Source organism: Halichoerus grypus, chromosome 6 (assembly GCF_964656455.1).
Source record: "Halichoerus grypus chromosome 6, mHalGry1.hap1.1, whole genome shotgun sequence".
Lineage (NCBI taxonomy): Eukaryota > Metazoa > Chordata > Mammalia > Carnivora > Phocidae > Halichoerus > Halichoerus grypus.
The window spans coordinates 20,667,636-20,681,357 of NC_135717.1; the positions used below are offsets into that span (position 1 = coordinate 20,667,636).

The 13,722-nt window shown below is 46.0% G+C and overlaps 1 long non-coding RNA gene across 3 annotated transcripts in view; it reads right to left on the reverse strand.

Moving 5' to 3' along the window:
• Nucleotides 1-225: 225 nt before the first annotated feature.
• The window catches only part of LOC118548593 (uncharacterized), a 67,135-nt gene continuing 53,638 nt past the window's right edge, over nt 226-13,722 (reverse strand). The window contains exons 3-5 of one of the 3 annotated variants that reach the window (XR_013448812.1): nt 6,758-6,876; nt 6,016-6,228; nt 226-292 (exon numbers count right to left, since the gene is read on the reverse strand). This is a non-coding gene — a long non-coding RNA (uncharacterized LOC118548593). Of the gene's footprint in view, nt 293-5,241; nt 6,234-6,757; nt 6,877-13,722 lie in introns of those variants that run through there. The other 2 variants (XR_013448811.1, XR_013448813.1) reach the window with 2 other exon arrangements.

The following is a 13,722-nucleotide window of genomic DNA, read 5'->3' on the forward strand; positions in this document are numbered from 1 at the left end:
CATCTGCTAGGAAAGGAAAGAAGGATGTCCAAGAAAGTTGGGACAGCCTATAAACCCATGGCATCTTAAGGTTTGTTACAACTAGAGGCTAGGGTGGTGGGCTAGGAAGAATTTCCAGAAATTAGATTAAGTGAACAATGGATGTATTAGTCAGGGTTCTTCAGAAAAACAGAACTAATAGGATGTATAGATTAAGAGATTTATGAAAAGGAATTGACTCACATGATTATGGAGGATGAGACATCCAAACCCAGGAGAGCCGATGGTATTGTTCTAGTCCGAGTCCGAAGGCCTGAGACCCAGGAGAGACAGTAGTATAAATCCCAGCCTGAGTCTGAGTCTGAAGGCAGAAGACTAATGTCCCAGCTTGAATACAGTCAGGCAGAGAAAGAAAATTCTTTCTTATTCAGCCTGTTATTCTGTTCAGGCCTTCAACAGATTAGATGAGGCCCACCCACACCAGGTCTAGCAATCTGCTTTACGCAGTCTACCAATTCCAATGGTAATTACAACCAGAAACACTCTCATAGACACCTCCAGAACTAATATTTAACTAAATATTTGGACACCCTGTGGCCCAGTCAGGTTGACACGTAAAAATTAACCATCACAGTGGGTGTTAGTCAAATTGTATGCATGACAAGGAGGTTAGACTTACCCTTTGGCCATTCAGTTGTTCACATTTTCACTGATCTCCTACTCCACGGACTGTGCTTGGAGGTGGGAATTAGATGGGGAAATAATGCAGATATGATCCCTGACCTCAGGGAAGTAGGGGGAGGTATAGATGTTAAGTAGCTAATTATCTAGATGCTACCTCCTCTGGTAAGGCCTCTCTCACTGCTCAACCTCCAACTCTCCATGAAGACTGAGCGTCTCCCTCCTTCTGGGTTCCCGGGGTCACTTGAGGTAGTGGCAATAATACAACAGATCTAGGAGTACTGCCCTAGGTGCGTGCACTCACTCATTTAAACCTCAAGCAGCTCTGTGCATCAGGTGCTAGGACAGACCCCACTGAACAGAGAGGTTAACTAACTTGCCCAAGGACACAGAGCTGCTAAGTGGTAGAGCTGAGAGCTTGAACTAGTCAGTGCCACGTCAGAAGGCAGACTCCTAACCACCATGCTATGTCATGCTCCCAAGTGCCTCTCCCTATTTTACAGATGAGAAGACCAAGGCTCAGGCCCAGGCTCAGGGTTCGCCGTAGGCCATGGAGTTTAGGAGCTGAATCTGAATGCAGGCAGGCGGCGGAGGCCGAGCTTCCCATTGGGGTTCCACAGCGCCCTGCAGAGCCCTGTGTCAAGGCATGAGGCATACTGGATAGTGTGTAGCCATCCACATGCCTGTCCCCACTCTCCAGTGGACAGGCTCCTCAAGACTAACGACCCAGTCTGTTCTGCTCCTTTCTTCAGTTCCAGCACAGTTCTCCATTTAATCCAGTACCCAAGTGTTTGTTGAATGAAAAAAACTACTAAAAAAAAAAAAAAAAAAAGAAAGGATAAATGAATGAATGAATGAATGACCATTAGTGAAATTTCCAGACTCAGGGTATGCCCTGTGATTAGGGGGACTTAGAAATATTCTTCGCAAACCGGGGATGCGTGTGAGCCTCTGTGTCCTTAGCCACAGGAGGAAACAAAACCCTCTAAAAGGAAGACAGAGAGAAAATGGGGCGTAGCAAGGATTCCGGGTTGGATTCCATGACGTCACCCTCAAGCTGGATGTCTGGGCTGGTAAACAAAGGCTCTTGTGACATGGGCCCTGGCTGGGCGGCCCACCCGGCCGGCGTGGGGGAGGCAGTCAAAATGGCCCGCCTCAACCCTGGCCTCCGCCCCAAGCTTTAGCCCAGACGCCTCTGCATTCAGCAGGTATCTCGTCCAAGGGAAAACCAGGACAGGAAATCACGTTGCCATGGAGACCAGAGAGGCCCTTCCAGACACAGGGGAAAATAAACACGTTCTGGTTGGACTTAACCCCAACGAAGCCAGGGTAGCCTTACCTCCTACTCTGAGAGGTCCTGCTTTTCACTAGAAATGCCGGGGGGCCTCTCCTCCAAGGGCCCTTGGCACCAAGGGCGGTGGAGCCTGTGCCCCCTCAAGGTCTCTGGGGGCAGCGTCACCCCAGGGCTGAAGGAGGAAGCCATTGCTTTTGCCCAGACCTAAGACCTCCTCAGTCTCCTTCACAGCTGAGAGCTTCATGCTGACAAGGACTAATGCCAGGCACATTTCTGCACACTGCTGGTCTACGGAACTCATTCAATCCTCATAACAACCCAGTGAGAAAGGCCTTGTTATTATCATCATGCCCATTTTACTGACAAGGAAACTGAGACACAGACTGAGTGACCCGCCCAAGGTTGCCAGATAGTTGACGGCGGCACCAGACTATGAGGCACTTGGAGATTTCTGGGGCAACAGAGAGCACGGCACGCTGAAGCCTCCAAAACTAGCTGTGTGACCTTGAGCATGTTAAGTCATCTCTCTGAGCGTCAGTTTTCCCCCTCGGTATATAGGCACCTACCTAGAGGCACTGTGATGGGGTTAAGTATGATGCACGTTTATTGAGCACTCACTGTATGCTAGGCACTATGTTGGGCCTTGAAAGTACAGTGGGAAGGAAGACAAGTGCAGTCCCACGATCACGCAGTGGGCAGGTGCCTTCAGGACAGGGGGAAGCGCCCTTCTGGAAGCCGGGAGGCAGGGAAGGAGTTGGCCCCTTGGAAGAAGTGGGAAAAGGCCAGAAGGGCTGAAGATCCCAGCACCATGGAGCTGAGTGCCAGAAGCTGGATCACACAGGCTCATGGTAGATTTATCTTCACCCGAGGAGGTGGCGTTTGTTGCCAGGCCTGACTCTGAGTGGCAAACACAGAAGAAAGTCAGGTTTCAGGTGCGCTGCTCGGGGTTCGGCTGTGCCTGAAGGGGCCTCCACTAGGGGTTGCCTAATTCTGGACTAACGGCTAAACCTGTCTTGCTGCTTTTTTTTTTTTTACTTTTACTTATGTATTTGAGAGAAAGCACAAGTGTTGGGGGGCAGGGGAGCGGCAGGCCGAGGGAGAGGGAGAAGCAGGCTCCCCGCTGAGCAGGGAGCTGGACGTGGGGCTCGATCCCAGAACCCTGGGATCATGACCTGAGCCGAAGGCAGACGCTCAACCGACTGAGCCACCCAGGCGCCCCGCCGCTTGTTTCTGTATGGCCCGTGAACTAAGAGTGATCTTAGAAATTTTAAGTCATTGAGAAAGAATCCAAAAAATATTATTTTGTGACATGAAATTCTGATATCAGTGTCTATAAATAAAGGTTTATTGGAACCCAGCCACACCCACGTTGATAGATGGTCCCTGGCTGCTTTTGTCCTGGGAAGGTGACAAGAGATGTACGGCCCGCAAAGCCGGAAGTACTGAATGTTTGGCTCTTTACAGCCCTGGACAAGACGCCTCTGGCTTTGGGGAGCAGAGTCTCACTAAGGAGAGACGATGCCTCAGGAGCTCTTCAGGGGAGCAAGGCCAGGAGGCAGCAGACTTCTGTGAGTCAGAGCGGACGCAAGAAAAATGAGCTGGGCACTCCCCGCTGTCACGCGTGAAGCCCTCCCAACAGTCCCTGAGGTAAGAACCAGGATTATCCTCACTTTCCAGAGGGAGAAACAGGACCAGGAGACACTAAGGAGCCTGCCCGAAGCTACCCAGCTGGTGGGGGACAGAGCAGGGACCTGAACTGGAGCAGCTGTGTCCAGAATCAGACTTTGAGCCTCTCCCAGGTGCACCTCCACGGCTGGCCGTGGCTGGGGACTCGTCTACCGCACTGCACCTGAGCCACCACCTCACGTGTCACAGAGGCTGCAGGACAGTTGGGATGCACAGCTTCACCCTGTGTTGGGGATTTTCAACATCTGACAACAGGTTCGTGCTGCTGCCTACTTGCCGTCAGATCCAAGCCCCGTAGCCCTGAAGGGCACAGAGCTCAGGAGCCCTCAAAAACTGGTGTGACCTTGGGCAAGTTAGTTCATCTCTCTGAGCCTCAGTTTCCCCCACTGAAACGTAAGTGCCTGCCTTGAAGAATTGCTGTGAGGGTTACATCCAATGACACATTTATTGAGCATTTACTATATGCTGTATGCCTCAGGCCTCGGAAGGCCAAGTGTACAGATGATTCAAAGGGTGCCCTTGCCCTCTGGCTTCCCATTGGTTTTGACCCACAGGGAGTCCCAGAAGGTGACTGGGGAGGGTGGGAGAAGGAGAGTGAGGTTAGGGTATTAAGTTGCCAGCTTCCAGGCACCTGGGTGGCTCAGTTGGTTAAGCGTCTGCCTTCGGCTCAGGTCACGATCCCGGAGTCCTGGGATCGAGTCCCACGTTGACTCCCTGCTCAGCAGGGAGCCTGCTTCTCCCTTTCCTTCTGCCCCCTCCCCTCTGCTTGTGCTCTCTCTCTAATAGATAAATAAAAAATCTTAAAAAAAAAAAAAATTGCCAGCTTCCTCCCTTTGGGACCTCTAGGTGCCTTAGGACAGCCCTTGCCAGGCAGCCTCCCCTGCCTCCACTTCGGCCCTCCTCTGCCGGCGTCTGCCGGCCTGGGGTGACAACAGAGCCTGCTCTACTTAGTCCTTGACGATGCCTGTGGGGTTGTGGTACCCTACCCTCCTTTGGGAAGAGTCCCTTTATTAAATGCTCCTCAAATCACCTAATCTGAGTGTGCCTTCTCTCTCCTGCTGGGACCCTATTGCTCTCTTCATTTACATTGATTTCCCAAGTGCACTGGGTAGGCTCAGTGCATTGTGCCTGGTCTCCAGCTCCCCAATACAATACCGATAGTTGAGGAGCCATGGCAACCTTATGTCAGAGACGAATTATATCCCACACTGCTGGGGGCGTGGGGGACACAGGCACTTGTGCACACCGATTCGTAGACTCTAAATGCAGAGAGATTTGGCAACATGTTTCAAGATTTTAGGACAGCCCTTTTGACTCTGTGACTTCATCTTTAGGAATTCATCTCAAGGAAATAATCATACTAGTATAAAAAGATGTCCTATTGCAGAATCAAACCAATTGTCCATGTATGTAGTGACTACATAAATGAACGCACTCAATGGATATTTTTTGAGTAACTACTAAGCTTCAAGCATTGTGCTAACCCCTAAAGATATATACTAAAGCATATGCAAAAAAAATTAATAGTTCTATGTGTATGAGTATAGAAAGATGCCCACCATATAAGGGCAGTAGGAAAAAAATCGGGCTACAGAACAGTAAGTGAAATAGGATCCCATTTTTATTCATTAGGTTCAGAGAAAAGTATGGAAGAATATAGAACAAACTGTTCGTAATGGTTAACTGGGGAGATGGAGTTATCATGGACTTTCATCTTTTTATTTTATACAGTCTGTATTACTTGAGTTTTATTGGAATAAGCTTTACTAATTAAAAGAAATTTCCATTTTGAACAACTAAACTTCATGCCTGTTTCCTTCCTTTTTAGAGTAATATTTACCCTTTTCATTATAAAAACTATACATAAATACATTCTTAGAGTTAAATTTTCAAAAACTATAGGCAGAGTTTAAGTCCTTCTTAACCACCCCGAGGTAATGACTGCTATCTGTGGATATGTTTACCTCCAGAATTATTTTGCATCTTACATGCATTTACATATACTTACATGTAGCTATAGACAATATATTGTGCGTTGTGTTGGATTTTTTTTCTTTTACATGAATGAAAAAATACTACTAATAGTAATACTACGATAAGTATTACTCTGCACCTTGCTTTTTAAAATCCAATGTCTTGAAAGCCTTTTCACATTAGTATAGATGGACTTAGCATTTCTTAACCACTCCAGAGTATTCATAGTATGAATATACCACAGTTAACATAGGCTATTAGAGGGTTTAGAGCTTGCAATTTGAAATTAAGCCTTAGGTCACATATTAGTTATCTATATAACTAATATTAGTTATCTATATTTACAGAACAAATCACTGTGGAATTTAGCAGCTTAAGACAATCAGTATTTATTATCTTACAGTTTCTGTGGATCAGGGTCTCCCACAAGGCTGCAGGCAAGGTGTTGGCTGGGACTACAGTTTCATCTGATGGCTCAAGTGAGGAAGAATCTTATTCCCAGCTCACTCACACCGTTGTTGGCAGGTCTCCTTGCTGGCTGTTGACTGGAGGGTCTTCCTCAGTTCCTTGCCACATGGGTCTTTCCACTGGATAGCTCACAACATAGTAGCTGTCTTCCCTCAGAGAGAGCAAGCAAGAAAAGGCATGCAAAATGGAAGCCAGAGTCTTTTCATCACCTAATCTTAGAAGTGACATTCTATTGCTTTTTTGGCATATTCAGTGCATTTGAAGTGATTCACTAGGCCCAGCCCAAGCGTCAGGGGAGGAAATTATATAAGGGCATGAACATAAGAAGACAAGAATCACTGGGAACCATCTTGGAGGTTATCTACCATTGGAACGGTAATCCAGCAATCACATGAACCATGGATATGAAGAGAGAGAGAACAGTGGAAGCATAACCTGTTCAAGGCAGGGGCTGTCTATCAATTCAGCAAATATATTCTGAGCACCCACTTTGTGCCTAAGCACTACCCTAGGTCCTGGGGATAAAATGCTGAACAAGACAGACCAAGCTGAAGACAGACCTCATGGAGTTTATAGTATAGCAGAGGCAAGACAAGGCAACTAGAGAGATTATGAGCATAAGGAACAAGAAACAGTGGTCATGCAATTCACAAGTGATTTCACAGGTAAACTCACCGCAGCCTGTGACCGGTTGGATGTGGTGAGTGAAGGGGAGGGAGGAGTTCAGGATGACTCCCATGTTTCAAAGTTGGGTAACTGGTGGACTCTGGTGCCTCTGCCTGAGGGGAAGAAAACTAGAGGGAGAACAGACTTAGGGAAGGAGAGTAAGCCCAGTGTTGGACATGTTGAGTTTAAGGAATATATCTGGCAACCAGGTGATATTTGAGAGTCAACTGGACACCAGCCTAGGACCTCAGAAGTGATACCTGAACTGGAGACAGAAGATAAGGCGTCAGTGGCATGGTGGTGGTATTTAAAGCTACATCAATGACTATAGAGAGAATAGAAGGCTGGTGGAATTCTGACAAGTGGGAACATCTAAGGGGTGGCGGAAAGGAAAGAGAAGGGCAAAAGGAAGGAGGAAAAAGGAAAGAGAAGATAAAAGAGCAGTCAGAGAGACAAGGACGGGATGTCATGGATTCTGCAGGAGAGAAGAACTGGAAAATAAAGGAGTGATCATAAATGTCCCACAGAGTCAATAAATCAAGATATGTCCCTTGGCGCAAAAAGGAGGTCATCGGTGACCGTGATGAGAAGAGTTTCAGGTGGAGACTGTGATGAGAACAGTTTCAGAAGTGGTGAGTGGGAAGAAGAGAAGGCTGAAGAGCAGAGATAGTGAGTGCAAATCACCCTCGACTTTCACCCCACTGGCACATATGTGAATTCTGAGGCATTATCTGAATTAAATGTCCATCCTTGAAGTTATTTTAGCATCTGGGAGGGCGCCAGAAATTCCTTTTCCATTCAGTCCTGTTGCTGTGGTTGGGAATCATTCCATTAAGCAAGAAGAATAGGATTGCTTTTGACAGGTGGGTAAAGAAAAGGAAGAAAAGCCAGGGTGGCACATCTTTCTTGGGATGTGTTGGTGAGGCTGTGTGACCTCCAGTGAGCAGAGAAGTGAAGGAGCACCATGGTGGCTGTGGATCCTGGATCCCATGTGGGTACTCAACATCCCATATCTAACGTGAATCTTCTTCCAAAGCCGGAATGCCTTCATATCCTTTAGCAACCTGGAATCTTAGGAAATTCGGGCATTTATTATTTAAGTAGGAAGAATCCTAGCTTTCCTCGGGTGAAATATCTTCGGGTACTTCTCTTGCAATTTCCATTTGTTCTCTCTGCCCACCAGAGGCCTTGCTTCTTTGATCTCCCCTGTCCCCCTTGGGATCAGAAAACTGCATGAAATTGGTGATGTTGGTTGGAGAACTGGAGTGGATTAACCAAAATGGTTAGTTTGGTAGCCCTTTCCCTAACCTTCTGGTGACCTTTTCTAAAAAAGTTTATGAACATGATTGCTCAGATTTAGACCAATGTACACGTGTGTATTGGGGGAGGGGTGCTTTCAGAGAACATTCATGCTTAAAAGGATTACATTTCAGGGTGTCAGCTTTTGTCACAATACATTGAACGATGTACCTGCTTTTGCGCGTTATTGAGTTGCAATGGAGAGAAGATTATGCTCCACCTCCACTTATTACCATTATAAGGCTCTATTATTTGCAAGATCCCTTTCTTGTTAGTCCCAGATTAATTCCACCCAGGAAAACTGGTACCTCCCTGTTTGTGGGCCTCCTTGGTACCAAATCATTTACTACTATTTTACTTTTGAATCACCTAGGGGTTGGAAATAAAAAAGTAAACCATTGGTAAACCTTAGCATTCTACCTGAAGGGCTTTCTGTTGGGAAGTAGCATTTAGAAAGAGGTACCCAGAGCTGGAAAATTTTAGAACTAATTTGCCGGGCATTTTCATTTTTACTTGCCTTCCAAATAATCCTACCCCCACAGCTGTTTTGTTTTTATTTTCAACCACCCTCCCCAACCCCCATTTCATTTTATTAATCCATGTTCAGACACGGACCTGCATTTAGGACCCAAAGACAGTTAAGTTTTGCGAAATGTTATTGTCAATAAAAATGATTTGCAATCTGTAGATTTCACTCCTTGGGAGACGCCGGTCTGGTGTGATGTCCCCTCAACCAGGCTTTGATCATCTAGAACAGTACACCCTCCAGGGGAATCTGTGTAGCCCCTCCCATCTTCTCCTTCAATTCCGGGGAGTGAACCTTTGTTGTGTTATATCATTAATTTTAGTTTAAGACTCACTGCCAGTTCTTTCTCACCACAGGGAAGTCAGAAGCTCCATGATCCAGTTCTTCTCTTACTTTTTTTCCTTTCTTTTTAAATTTAATTTAATTTTATTTTATTAGGTTAATCACCATACATCATTAGTTTTTGATGTAGTGTTCCATGATCCATTGTTTGCGTATAACACCCAGTGCTCCATGCAGAACGTGTGCTCTTTAATACCCATCACCAGACTAACCCATCCTCCCACCCCCTCCCCTCTAGAACCCTCAGTTTGTTTCTCAGAGTCCATGGTCTCTCATGGTTAGTCTCCCCCTCTGATTTCCCCCCTTCACTTTTTTTCCTTTCTTGATTAATTTCCTGTTCATTTCCCAAGTTCTTCTTTTGTTGTATTGATACACCTTTCTCCTGTGTCATTTCTGCTTTTCCTGCCTTCAGCTGCAATTTTGACGAAGTTGATCCTTTGTATCCATTTTTTCTTTTCACCCTTGTTTTAATATCTGCCCTTTTATCTCCTTGAGTATAGACCATTTTTCAAACATTGCTGCTTTCTTGGCAGTAAATCTTTGTTATCTCGAGAAGCATTTTCTTCTGAGCTCTTTGATCTTTGTAATTCATCTCAGGCTGTTAAATATCTTCACAAATCCCAAGATTTTATTTTTTATTCATTGATAATCTACTAGTTTACTTTTTTTTATCTACATATGTGTCACTGGAATGTCTTCAAGATTGAGTAGATGTTTCAACCAATACAGATGTCCCCTCATTTTTACGATGGTTTGACTTGGATTTTCCGACTTTAATGCTGGTGTGAAAGCCATATGCATTCAGTAGAAACCATACTTCACATTTTGAATTTGGATCTTTTCCTGGGCTAGGGAGATGCACGGTACGATCCTCCCTTACCATGCTCGGCAGCGGCACCCAGCCACAGTTCACGGTTGGCCACAGGATTACTTTAATACTTTCGGGCTTGTTAAGTCTAGTGTTGAAAGTAAATTTTGGACTTGGTGCTTTTAAGAAATACTCTCGATAATATTGCTAATGTTGATGTTGTTATTGATACTGCAGACATTTTGATGCTACGAAAATTACAGACTATAGCTCCCGACTCCCCTTCCTAGGCTGTACCCAGAAATATGTTTCAAGTAGTATCTGATGCCAGACTCTGCTGCTAAGAATGTAGTCTAAAGTGGTTGCCATGTAAGCTGCACAGAGGCGGGGACTTTGTCTGTTTTCATTCATAACTGCATTCCTTTAGCCACTGACAGTTCCATAGTTGTCTCACAAAAATATCTCTTGAATAGTTGAAAGGTTGTTTCACTGCTTGGAGGGTGGGATTCTCCCATCATGCCAGAATCTGATTCCTTACTGTCTGAGTACATGGCCCCTTGCAAAGGGAACCGCTGGTATCTTTAAGGTGAGCAACAGAACAAGGTTCTGGAACACAGGGTTTGAAGCCAGGTGGCTCAGATCACAGTTCACTTCTGACACCTACTAGCTATGTGACCTTGGACCTTGGACAAGTTACTCAATCTTTCTTTACTTTTACTCACACTTATTATGAAAAATTTCATAATAGTACTATCACAACCCATGTGATATGCTACTGATAACCCAATGATGAACCACCAGGGTTCAACCGTTGTTAACATTTTGCTATATTTGCTATATTTGCTATATATGTATGTGTGTGCATAAGTGTGATATTATAACAAAAATCAATATTTGGCCTTTGTCCCAGGTTCCTGGCACAGAGCTCCTAAAACCCCTGGATCCCTGGGAATGATAAGTGTGCCTTTCGTATGCTAATGAATGGCTGCTGCCTGGGGGTCCCTAGATAGCTCCTGGACTGGGGGCTGGTGACCAGAAAGACGAAGGCACAATGAGATGGTTGGAACTTTCAGCCCCATCCTCCCACATCTGGGGAGGGGAGAGGGGCTGGCAATTTGAGTCGGTCGCTCATAGCCAACTATTTCAGCAATCCTGCCTATGTGATGAAACTTCCATAAGAACCTCCAAATGACAGGGTTCAGAGAGCTTTGGAGTTAGCAAACACCCTGAAAGCCTGGGAGGGTGGTGCGTCCCGAGAGGACATGGAAGCTCTGCGCCCTTCTCCCCTACCCTGCCCTGTGCATCTCTTCCATTTGGCTGTTCCTGAGTTGCACCCTTTGTCATACACTAGTAAATATAAGGACAATGCTTTCCTGACTTCTGAGTCATTCTAGAGAATAATCGAACCTGAGGAGGGGACTGTAGGGACCCCTGAATTTATAGCCTGGGCAGTCAGAAGTAGAGGTGAAAACCTGGGGCTTGTGACTGGTATCTCAAGTGGGGCAGTCTTGTGGACCCTGTGGGGCCTGTGCTGACTCTGGGTAGTTAGGGTCACAATTGAGTTGAATTGTAGGACCCCTCCTTAGAGTCCAGAGAAATCAGAGAATTGGCTATTAGAAAACATCATGGAGTAAGTATATGCACAAGTAAATTACAGGCATCATGATACTTCTCCCCTAAATATCACAGCCTGTGTCACCTAAAAATAAGTACATTCTCCTACATAAGCACAATACTAGTATCACACTTAGTAAAAATTAACAATGATTCCTAATGTCATCTAATATGCAGTCCATATTCAAATTTCACCAAGTGTGCCTCAAATGTGTTTTATACTGTTTTTATTTTTCATATCAGGGCTGAAGGTAGGATCGCAAACTGCATTTGGTTCTTAGCCTCTTTACTCTTCTTTTTTCTAGGAAAGATCCCTACCCTTTTGTAAATGACATTAGTATTTTTGAGGCGTCCAGGCCAACTGTCTTGCAGAATGGCCCATGTTCTGGATTTGTGGGGTTGTTCTTCCTTGGGGTGAGATACTTAACTTGTCTACGTCTTATAATCCCACCTGTGAACTGGGTGTAGGAACAGTACCTGCCACCTGGCTAGTACATGCTACTGCATAGTTAATGTGAGGATTATGTGCAATAATGCTCGCAAAGTGCTTAGTATGGTGTCTGGCACATAGTAAATGCTCAATAAATGGTCTGTTGTCATCATAGGGATCAACATCCTTATCCTCATCTGCATCATCACCACTACCATCCTCAGTGCTCAGGCTCCAAGCTGCTTCGACATGGGAACTTTTTTGATTCTTTTCTCACCTTTCTGGGATATTTTGCGCTCATCTTGACCCTGTCCTTTTATCCAGGAGAACCTAATCAATGAATCCTAAACCAAACAAATCTCTTAACCCCTCCAAGGACTGGTGTTTCCCCTTATCTGTTCTCCTAGGGACACCCCTTTTCTTTTTTTTTAAAGATTTATTTTTATTTTTGAGGGGGGGAGGGGCAAAGGGAGGGAGGGAATCCCAAGCAGACTCCGCACTGAGCACAGAGCTCAACGTGGGGCTCAATCTCACGGCCCTGCGATCATGACCTGAGCTGAAACCAAGAGTCAGACACTTAACCCACTGAGCCACCCGGGAGCCCCAAGGGACACCCTCTTCTTGCAGAATCACAATCTCATTACCTTAAATGGCTCAGACAATAGTGAGGCATCAGCCAGTGCAATGCCCACCCAAGAAGGAAGGGGGTGCTCCGTCACTGTTGGCCCCGGGGGGTGACCTTGATGCTGAGGTTGATGGAGGGCTGCTGGGGAAAGGAGACTGGCTGGCGCAGAAGGTGAGGGATGTGCTGCCAGAACACTGGGCTCAGGGCCAAATGCTAATGACAATGGGGGGGTGCTGGTACCTGCTGTCAGCATCATCTAAGGAAGTGGGAAGTGTGGGGCGGGGGGCTGGTGGGAGTGGGGGAGGTGGGAGGAACAGGAAAGGTGAGAGGGACTGACAGGTTGGAGAAATCCACTTGCTCCCCTAGGGTCCACCCTCCCTTCAGACCCAAGCTGTCTGGGAGAAATTGTGGCTGTCACCATGGCAACAGCCAGCAGCTGATGCGTGATGCACAGTGTCTTTATTAGAGAACCTCGGTCAAGCTTGTGCCAGTATTTTTCCACCTGAATCTCATTTCTTCAGTGAAACGAGAGACCAGAAGCTGGAGATGGCATGGGTAGGGCTGCGGGTGTTTGCAGACGGAGTAGAGACGGGAGGGATCTCAGATACTGTACTGAAATTCTGGGGATTGTAGTAGATTGAAGAGAAGCAGCTTTTTTTTTTTTTATGTTGTCTTGATAAGACATAATTTAAATATTCAAATTGCTTCAGAATTCCCTTAAATTATACATGAATTGCTGAAGCAGAGTTTCCGTTGCCTTTGGAAAGGTACAAGGCATTGCACTATGGAAACCCTTGAGGGAGGAGTTGTCTCTGGTCGTGAAGAGCGCAAACCTGGGAGTCAGACTGACCTTAGGCTCTCAGTTCTGCTACTTCCCAGCCAATTATCTGAGCTCATTAAGCTTCAATGTCTCATCTGTAAAATGGAGGTAGTAAGAGTAGCTTGTAGGGTTGCAATGAGAACAAATGAGCAGATGCATATAGAATTAAGTCCAATACTTGACCCACACCAGGTGTTCAGTAAATGATTGCAACTATTACTACCATGACCGCTCCTGGTACTCTTACTGTTTCTGCTCTTACTATTACTACAACTGCTACTGTCAGTACTCCTTCTTCTCCTCTTCTCCTACTATCACCACGAGGATAATGCAATCCGGCTGAGTACAGGATTATGAATCACTGGCTACTCCCTTGTCTCCCACGAACGGTATCGGAGTGCTGAATTGGCCAGCACCTTTGTGAGGAGCTGGTGTCAAAGACTGAGAAGGCCTGGTCTCTGCCCTCAGAGACTGTGGATCCAGTGCCAGACAAAAGCATGACTCCACCAA